Raw genomic sequence first — 10,205 nt, 5'->3', positions numbered from 1 at the left:
GGCAAAGGCCTCAGGGATGACTCTTCAGCGTCCCCATACTGGTGCACCCAGTGCAGCCATTCCTCTTCTCATAGTTTCTCCTAGTCTTGCCATAGCCACATGTGCTGGTGCCCAGGCTCAGGTGTTTCAGGTCTAGGAAGACCCTGGGGCCAGGATATCCTGCAGCAGAATGTGCTACAGAGCCTTTGACACCATGGTGGGCTGTAACATGGTGGCTGATTTGCTATCATAGACATGCCTCTCTCTTCCCAGTTTCTATTTCAGAAGCAGTTCATTCCCTAGAAGACCTGGAGTAGCTAGCCCTGCCTGCACCCTCTATCATCTACCTCACACCAGCATGCAAATTTCTGTGCAAGCTTCTCCTTTTGGATGATTTGGGGAAGGTGGAGTGGCCATTTCCAGTCACCTGCTTGAACATCTATTTCAGGATGCACAAGGTGGGGTCTGGCCTTTCTGTGACACAACACAGATCCTTCTGTGCAGCTGAGGCTAAAGGAGAGGTTTTGTTTAGCTCACTGAAAGAGATGCACACCAAGAGATCACATCTCTGTTTGCAGGAACAAACTGCCTCCTATGCCTGAACTTTTGAACCAAATCTGGACACCACGTTGCACAGTTCAGTCTCCCAGTAGAGCTAGTTGGCTGTCCAAGGGATGAGAGGGGAAGCAGAGAGACATAGGACAGGTGCCTGGGACCAAAGGATTGTCTCAGGATGTTAATGAACAGTGTCCTCAGAGGCCTGGGAAACTCATGCCATGTACATATATATACATATATGCATATTTCCAGTCATAGGGGCTCAAGACCCCTGGGCTGTGCTCTGAAAATGAGGGCTAGTGAGTCTGTTAGACTGAGCAGAGAGCATGTGGCTTGCCTGCCTGCTGGAGGTTAAGTAAAATCCAGCACACCTCTAACACACCCATTGCAGAAACTGTTTCCAAGCCCCCAAACTCCAGCCTTGCCTGTCCCGTCCTGGAGGAATGCTCACCAAGGACATGGCTCCTTGGGCACCACATGGGAGTGGTAGAGAGGCTCCCCATGCCCCGCTGTGCTCACTGCTCCAGAGGCCCATTCCCCTGCAACTGGGTAACGGTTGGGAGCCAGAGGGGAATGAACTGGCAAGCACGATTTAAAAACCAGAGCAACCCATCCTTTCAAGGTCAGACTCAGGTTGAGCTGCACCGCGTTTTCTCTAAGAGGCCACCGGAGCCCTTTTGTTCCTCACTGCTCTCTCCATGTTCATCCCAATGTACATGTGAAAGGAACAATTAACAATAGGGCACTCCTCTCCGAGGATCCAATGCACTTTGAAGTGTCCACCAACCAAAGGCTCAAGAATGATACATCATTTTCCACTGTGAATGTGTCAGACTAGTACAGCAATTGAAAAAATGTCTCCACATGCCTTCCCAGCATGCAGACAGGGACCAGCTGGAGAGCCACTTCATATCCAACATGTCACCCCCTAACAGCTGTCTTCTTGGGAATTTTTGGTATGTAAAGTTTTCTAACTCCTGCTTTTTTAAGCAAAGCACAAGAATAAATCCATTCACTTCAAAGTTGCATCCAGGCTACTCCTAAACATGCAGTATTTCCTTCAAGACTGAATAAAGGGGAGAGAAAAGATTTTCTTACACAAAAATACCTGGGAAGTGTTTTCAAAGTGTCACTTATTGAAAGTGATGTTAATCTTTAGATACTTGCACACCAAAACATCCCACAGCTTATTTACAGGCTGAGGGGGCATTCAGCAAAGGTATTCCAGCACCAGACTGGCCTGGAGTGTGCAAGCAGACCCACTAACCATACTGCACACCATTAGCTGGGAAAGGGATCCCTCCACTTTAAGTGCCCTGAGCAGTTCAAATAGCACGAACACCCAAGTCACTGCTGTTATTTTAATCGTCTGTAAAGCAAAGAGCAGCTCAATGAATAGCTGAGTGATGCAGAGATGGTACAGAGGTCACTGTTTTGACATTAGCTTACTCAAAATTATTTTTCTTCCCCTAAAATGGAACTTTTTTTCATCCTAGCTCGAGTTACAGGTGTTGTCACAGGGTTCATCCTGCTATCAAGACAACAACTTTGCGTATCACATGGTATACTTTCTGGGCAGGCCTGGACTGAAATCAGCACTCAGGGGCTTCTTGTCCACCCTTATTTGGGGTATCTGTTTGTCTGAGGTGCATATCTGTATGGTAAACACTGTTATCCTCATCTTTTCCTTATGGATGTTAAAACCAGGCAATCTCCGTTAATCTAAAACCAAAAAACAAAAACCCAACACAGAACGTTTCAAATTTTTACTTGAAAAACAAGACTTCTCAACAATGGTAAAAAGATTTTCTTTAGAAATTCTGTAGAGATTTTGCTTGTTCGTGAAAGGAAAGGAGAGGGGAGGGGATGGGAGGAGAGGAGAGGGGAGGGGAGGGGACGTAGGGAAGGGAAGGGGAGGGGAGGAGAGGAGATGGGAGGGGAGGAGAGGGGAGGGGATGGGAGGGGAGGAGAGAGGAGGGGATGGGAGGGGAGGAGATGAGAGGGGAGGGGAGGTAGGGAAGGGGAGGGCAGGGGAGGTAGGGAAGTGAAGGGAAGGGGAGGGGAGGGGAGGGGAGGGCATGGGAGGAAGGGAAGGGGAGAGGAGGGGAGTGGAGGGGAGGGGAGGACAGGGGAGGAGAGAGGAGGGGAGGTAGGGAAGTGAAGGAAAAGGGAGGGGATGGGAGGAAGGGAAGGGAAGGGGAGAGGAGGGGAGGACAGGGGAGGAGAGGGGAGTAGAGGGGAGAGGAGGACAGGGGAGGAGAGGGGAGGGGAGGGGAGGGGTTGTAGGCAAGTGAAGGGAAGGGGAGGGGACGGGAGGAAGGGAAGGAAGGGGAGAGGAGGACAGGGGAGTAGAGGGGAGGAGAGGGGAGGGGAGGACGGGAGGAGAGGGGAGGGGAGGACAGGGGAGGAGAGGAGAGGGGAGGGGAGGGAAGATGAAGAGAGTGGAGGGGAGGGAAGGGAAGGGGAGGAGAGGGGAGACCATATTACCATTATTTTTTGGAAAATTTCAACTATTTTTCCCCATTTGGGTTACAATCCTGCAACTCCTTGTTGAGCCTAATGAATATGCACTTTGAAGGAAAGACAAAATGGGGCTCCAATTGCTTTGAAACAAGGTAAGAAAATAAGGTGGAAAATTCCCAGAGGGACCATCTGTGAATCATTCCTTTTCTTTATCCATTAAGGGCAGATAAAAGCAAAAGTATTTCAGTTGCACTTTATCTTTTCATTCATCTGCTGTTTCCTAAGCCCTTGCTCTGCCTTCACACCCAGAAAAAGAGGAAGACTTTTGAGAAGTGCCAGGAGCCTGAAAGGAGGTGATGATGGCTTATGGTGAAACCAGAAGTATTGTCCCAGAAAGGAGAACCACCGGGATGGAGGAAGACTACTAAAACTCTTCCTCAGGGGTCCTGATTTTTTATTTCTTGTTGACAACAATCGAAGTGGAAGTATGTTAATGATGCACTGATGGCGTAAAAATGGAAGATGTTATTTAGCATCATATCACAAGAACTGGGTGACTTTAGGAGTGAATGCATGGCAAGGGAAAGGATTATAGTAACCATGCATTGTAGGAGCCACACACCTCAGGCACTGATAGCAGGAGTTTCTGCCATAGGAAAGATGTGCCTGGAAATGAGAAGGAAAAGCAGGTGACAGGATGAAAATGAATCCCCGTCCATCCAGTAAGACCTTGAAAGGGGGGACACTGAGTTGTTCAGGCCTCCAAACAGATTGTCAGAAACTGTCCCTAGACTGGGATGTGAGCCTGTCTATCACAGGACCTGCAGGTTCATTTTAAAGGAAAAAAATCCCTCTGTGATACCTTACTAAATATTTCTGGGAATGAAATTAATCTATGAGAAAACTGATGTGGGAAAAGCTAGCAGCCTGGCTCCCAATCCAAGGACCTGAAAGGTATCCAGGACACGCAAATGGTGACCATGGCCACCAGGCCCCAAGGGATGCCTGACAGTGTGTGCACAAGGGTGCAGCCAAAGCCCTCAGCATCCCTTCCCACATCCCAGAACACAGGCACTGCACACAACAGCACGGTCATCTCACCCTGGCACTGACCCTCACGCAACCTAGTCCTGCCCTTGAGCTCAGTCCTCTAAGATCAGGGAGGGAAAAAGAAGGGAGCATGTGGGATTTGTCCACAGACTCACGTTGTCCAGTCATCCCCTTTGCTTTCGTTCCTCATATCCTTGTTGAAGCCAACACCTCTGCTCCCAGGAGAAAAGCAACCTGGCACTCCCACCAGATGAAGCTTTGACTCATTCCACTTCCCCCCCTCCCTTTTTTTTTCCTCTTGACAGTCTGCTTTGACCTGACTGACATCCTCTCTTTGCTTTCAATCCCCGATTTTCTGCACTTGGGGACAGACTTTGAGCAGGCACTAAGTGTTGAGGCCGTGCAGAGGCGGCAAGGGGGGGCTGCTGCTACCCCACAGCCTGCCATTCAGGCAGATGGTGCAGGGACCCGATATGAATAGCTGCTGTCAGTCTCATAGAGCGAACTTTACAACTGTGCTACGTGTTGGACTGCACGTGACTAATGCCATTCTTCTGCAGGCTGCAGGCGGGACACAGCTGTTTCTTTAAGGAAAACTCTGTTTTTTCTGCACCAAAAAGAGCCACCCATGGCAATATTGTATCTATGTACCCAATATTACACTCCATAATTAGGCATGATCAAAGCCCATCCTGCTTTTCACTGCCTGCCTTTCTGGTAAATCAGATCATGTTTTAAAATGAGCCTGGCGTTGGTTTGGTCCTTCTGGAAATTTAAATCCTGCCTACCCACACAGCAGGTATGCACTGAGAAGCAGCAGGACCAAATATAGGTTTCTTTACATAATTCTGCAGTAATTAAGTATTTCAAGATCAGTGATGAATTCAGTGCCAAATGCTACCTGGAGCTTCTGTTTATGAGAAATAATCCTGCAAAAAGGATTTAAACAATACAGATATGAATATGAGCATGTAAAAAGGAGAAAACCTCTTCAAAACTGCAAAAGAAGAAATGCACAGTGTGCTTGGGACAGGGCATGTGTCTGGATCTTGATCCTACGGTACAGAAGAGCCATGCCAGACCAGAAGTGTAGTGTTCCTGCCCATGTTCTGGCCACACTCACAGCTCTGTTCCCTGCTCCACTCTCTTGGAAAGGGCTTCTCCGCATGGGTGTTTCTGCAGTGAAAACTGAGGTGCTCTCCAGCTGGAATGCAACCAGAAACATATTCCTGTACCTCCTGCACCTGCATTTCCTTAGCAGGGGACATGCCCCTGCCTCACGGCAGCAGGGCAGCCCTTGGCAGTGGGACAAGGTGCAGGCAGGGCCAGGCAGTGCTGCCTTCAGCTGGCCCCTGTGGCTATCTGGCCATGAAGCTGCAGGCAGGCAGCTATCTAGCAAGGAACTGTGTGTGGTTATACCCCTAACATTTCCTTCTGCCTACCTCACCTTCTGCATTTCCAGACTGCCCATGAGCATTGCCGAAACTCAGAGCAGAGCAAGAGTTTTGGTTTGACTGGTGGATGAGAATCACCCCAGACCTGTAGGAGCTGCTCAGGCAGGAGAGTTCAGAGAGGCCGAGCTTTACTTAAAGCATCTTTGCCATCCCTCAAAAGGGTGAGCCAGGCTGTGTCTGAGCAAGAAGGGTGTCTTTGATCACCTTCCCCTCCTCACATTAATGGGCTGTAGAGGCTTTAACATACTGGTTTTCTGTGCCATTGCAGTCCTGGCTCAGACTGTTCATGCAGCACACATTGCCCTCAGATCCATACTTATACAAACTTATGTATGTTATTCATACATGACATTGATATAGAGAATAAAAACTAACAACCATTTCAGTTTCTCTCTGTTGAGAATCAAAGTTAGAAATAAGATGGGTCATTACTGTCAAACAAACAAACAAACAAAAAAAATCTTTTCTATAATGACAGCTGGAAATAGCTGACAAACTGACAAACTACACCTCTGTTCTTGGACCAGCTCTTCAAACTCTCTTGGTGATCCGCAGTACGGGAGGCTGGGGAACATTTCCAGCCCCAAGTGTCCCTTCTGGAGGGATGCTGGAAGGAAGGCTCAGTGTCCGACCTAGCTGGGCTGAATTACCCATGAAGGAGGCATATCAAAAACTCTGGAGAGACCTCTAAATCTTCTGTACACTGTCTGTTGTCTTGACTCATAACTTTAGTACTATTCATAGGTTGGAGAATTTAGCCACCTTTGCTGTAGGCAGCAGTTTCTTGAGGAAGTAGAGCCTGTACCAAGTTCAGTGTCATCCCGTCATCCCAGTTTTGGAAATATCCTTCTCTAAAGTTGTCTTTATGCCTCAAAGGAGTGTGGAAAGCTGACAAGAGCTGCAGCTGCAGCTGAGGGTTACCCTGGGAGCCCCTGGAAGGGTCCCTGGGAGGTGACTACTGGGAAATATATTTAAAACAGCATGCTGCACTTGCCAAGCCACTTGAGATGAGGAACCTTGCTGTTCTGTAAGGTGGGTGGAGGGAGAAACTTCCTTAGAAGAATCAATGGTTATCATATGACTAGAAAAACAGGCACTTGTCTGCAGTGCCGGCTGCTGCTGTCATCTCTGTCCTGATGGTGTCCAAACATGTGGCCTTCTACTGAGCATCTTGAGGCTTAACCAGTATGCCAGGGTCTCCCCTTCAGCCTGTTGCATTTGATTCACAGGCTGTGCCAACACAGGTAAGTGACCATCACCCTGGGAAAATGCCTGTCCATCACATCCCTCTGCTCCAGCGAATAGCCACCTCTGTCCATGCGCCTTCCTATGTGGTGCTCTGACAGTATTTGTACCACGGAGCCGCAGAGCAGGAGGGAGGACACTCGCGTCCCTATAACCTACATGCTGGTGACGGCAGGATCGCGCCGTTATGGGAAAAGAAGGTCGCACTGATTCCCAGCCCGGTTTCTCATGCTGGCGCCGAGGGCACTACTGCGAGGCTGGGCCCCGACCGTGCCGCGGCACTGCCGCTAGAGTGCGCTGCGGGGCCCGGCAGGACGGCCCTGCTCTCGCTGCAAGGCACCGCAACGCACCGTGCAGGATTGGCGAAGCCACTGTGGGCAAACGAATGAGCCTCTGCGCTCAGGACACCCTGCTTTGAACGAGCTAAAAGGTTCAAAGGTGCCTGAGCAAAGCCCTGAGCAGCCTCAAAGCGCCCTCAGTTACATGGTGCCCGAGTGCGCTCAGCACCTTCCAGGTGCTCAAGTCCAGCTCTCCAGGACCAATCCTGCATTCATAAAGCATCAGGAAGAGTTTCAGAGGAAATTGGGATCTGCAGTCCATATTGCCATGAAGAAACTGAACAACTCACAAAGCCAATATTAAGCAAAGCATCAGTGATCAGAATCAGTCTCTGCTGGAACTCAGGTGTTCGCTACAGCAGTTCTGGGCTTGTTACTCCCACTGAAGCCAAATTTGAGCTGTACATGGATTTCTACAGGTGCCAAATTAGGTTGCCCCACAGGTTTTCTGTTAAGAAAACAAGAGCTGGGTACTTGGAGCAGATGAGCACTCTGCTTGTCTGGGATATCAGAGTGTTTGTGTCCACTGGGATCCTATACGTGGGTGTTGATGGAAGGCAGCAGGGTTTGGTATGTGCTCCTGCAGAATGTAAAGGACTTAGAATAGGATACCAATATGCTGACGTAAAGAAAAAAAAAATAAAGAAGGATGTTTATTGGCCCTAACACAGTCTCTTCAGCCGTCTTTTGCAGAGAGAATACTGACAAAGAAACAAAATTAATATTTTATTTATGACAAATACCAAAAAGGATATTTTGTCCAAGTTGGGAGGCCAAACCAATTTTTACAAGTCTGATGCCGAGTCTATCATTTGTCTTCTTTTCTTCCTGCCCCCAGTGGATCTGGTACATGGGAAAGTCTGTCACTGTTGCATAAGCGTGATCTGTGCATCAAGCTGCCATGCATGTGCAGAGCTCTACATGAGAGACAGTGGTATTAGGGAGCCCAGCCTGATCCATCATGGGGACCACAGAAACTAATCCAGATAAATGATGCTTTAAAGTAACACTTCACTTACAAAATTCTACAATCAGCGTCTCATGGTGAATGAGAAGTATTTGTAGCTGTTTCTAATAGCTGTGTAATGTCTATTATTTGCAGTGCAATTTGCACCTTAGCAACGAAATCTAATAGGCTTTTATACCTGATGAGGCTTTTGTATTATACTTCAAATACTTAGGCAGAATTTGTATTATTTTCTTCATGAAGTATATTGTGGAGCCAGGCTGCAAGGACAGCAGAAAGTGGTACAAGAAATACTTTGTCTCAGTTGTGACAACCCTCAGTTTAGTAATCGCTTTTTGTTCTAGCACAGACGGATGACATAAACTAGAAGAAACCAGTGGTTTATCAGTTTGCCAGCCTGGCTGGAGCAAAGCTTCGCATCTGCTTATCAGAGAAAGACCCGTAGACCACAGAGCTGCCTGCACTCAAAGTAAATGGGAAAAGGAAGAGTCAAAACAGAGGTTGCTGTCCTGCTGAAGTTACCTTCCCCACTACAAGTATAACCTTACTTGTGTTGCTATAGGTCCCAGTTCAGGGGAACACATGAGCACAAGCTTATGTGCAACTCTATAGATGTCAATACTGAACTAAAGAGACATTTCATCTCATTCACTAGAGCATTTGTTATCTGAAGGAATGGGAAAATACATCCTGGGTATGATTGCGCAGTGTGAGGCAAGAGGAGGGTGTACTAGAACTGTGTGAAAACAAAGTACCATTTCCTCCCATCTGCTATTTACAAGTTTGTTTGGGGCTATTCTGCATGCATAGCAATTTTGTTTTGGTGCTAACAAAAGGAAGTCTGCAACTCAGAAAGATCTAGTTACAATGCTTTTTTAGAAGAGATGAGGTTGATCTGAGGGGAGGTAACATAATTCATGAAAAAATGTTATTTTGTTGAGAAGAATTTGTTTACATTGCTGTTGTATTATAGTCACAGCATCTTTTCTTACGCCTGAATATATAGTACTGAGCCCATCAGAACAAATGCCCCAGCCCAGTTCTGAAAGCAGCCTGCTTACCTCTGAAGCCTCTCTCCACTGTGGCTGGAAGTAAGGGTGGCCAATTCATTTCAGCACACTTGAGTGCATATGTGCTTGCAGATCTGGGGCCCAGGAGAAAATTCAAGCCAGAGGAAGACACATATAAAATTATATTCTCCCTTGTTTGCTGGTTTGCAGATCATATCAAGGGTTCAGATGTGCTAGTTCAGTGCCACGGTGTCTCCATCCAGGGCTGACGATGGGGTCTAAAGCAGAAAAAAAGTATGCAGCTGTTAAGGGCAACACTCAGCTGATTGCAGCCAGATGTGGGCCCGGCAGCAGGAGCATCCAAGCTATGTGTTTGTGGGGCAGTACAAATTTGATTTTGCTCAGCTTGCTCTTGAATCTCCAGCTGCTCTGCCTGGTTTGCAAACACAGGGGAGGCATGTTCGTGCTGGATAGGGCTGTTTCTGCTGTCCCATTTTATTCACACATTTGATACATAGACAAAAGCCAAGGATTTTGAGATTTCCCAGGAGTAAGACAAATACCCACCCTCAGCCCCATGAGCCTTCAGATACTGCAATTAAGCTTTTGGTACAAAAACTTTGGTTGCTTTCTTCTCCAAACAGCTCGGCTTTGATAAATGCAGCAGGACTGATCTGTGCTGTGCATCCCTTAACTGAGTTATGATGTATAATCCTCCCTGGAACAGAACATTTACATTCCACTGACCTAGTTGAAAAAATACATTAATTTTAATTTATGAAAAAATTCTCTCAATAGAAGTGTGGGAGAAGAGATGCTCTGGCTTATTTGCTGTCTTTGCCTGCTTGGATCTAGAAGTGAAGTCCACCTCTTCAATCAGGATTTTTGAAAATGCTGAAGCTTTTCAATGGGTGGCTTGTTCATGTAAATCCAGCTACAGCTTCATTACCTCCCATTTTAGCTCACAGGATCACAAATAAAAAATGTACCATCAACCTGCCCTCAGAGCAGTGGGACATGGAGGACAGTTTAACACAAGAGAGAAAGCAAAGATTTCACCCAGGCACCTCATTTCAATTCCCCCTGTTGCACACCTCTGTGGAGGCCGATGCCACAGAGCACGGGGATTGGGGCACTTTGT

Source organism: Psittacula echo, assembly GCF_963264785.1.
Source record: "Psittacula echo genome assembly, chromosome: 5".
Classification (NCBI taxonomy): domain Eukaryota; kingdom Metazoa; phylum Chordata; class Aves; order Psittaciformes; family Psittacidae; genus Psittacula; species Psittacula echo.
Note: the sequence above shows the minus strand (reverse complement) of the source record.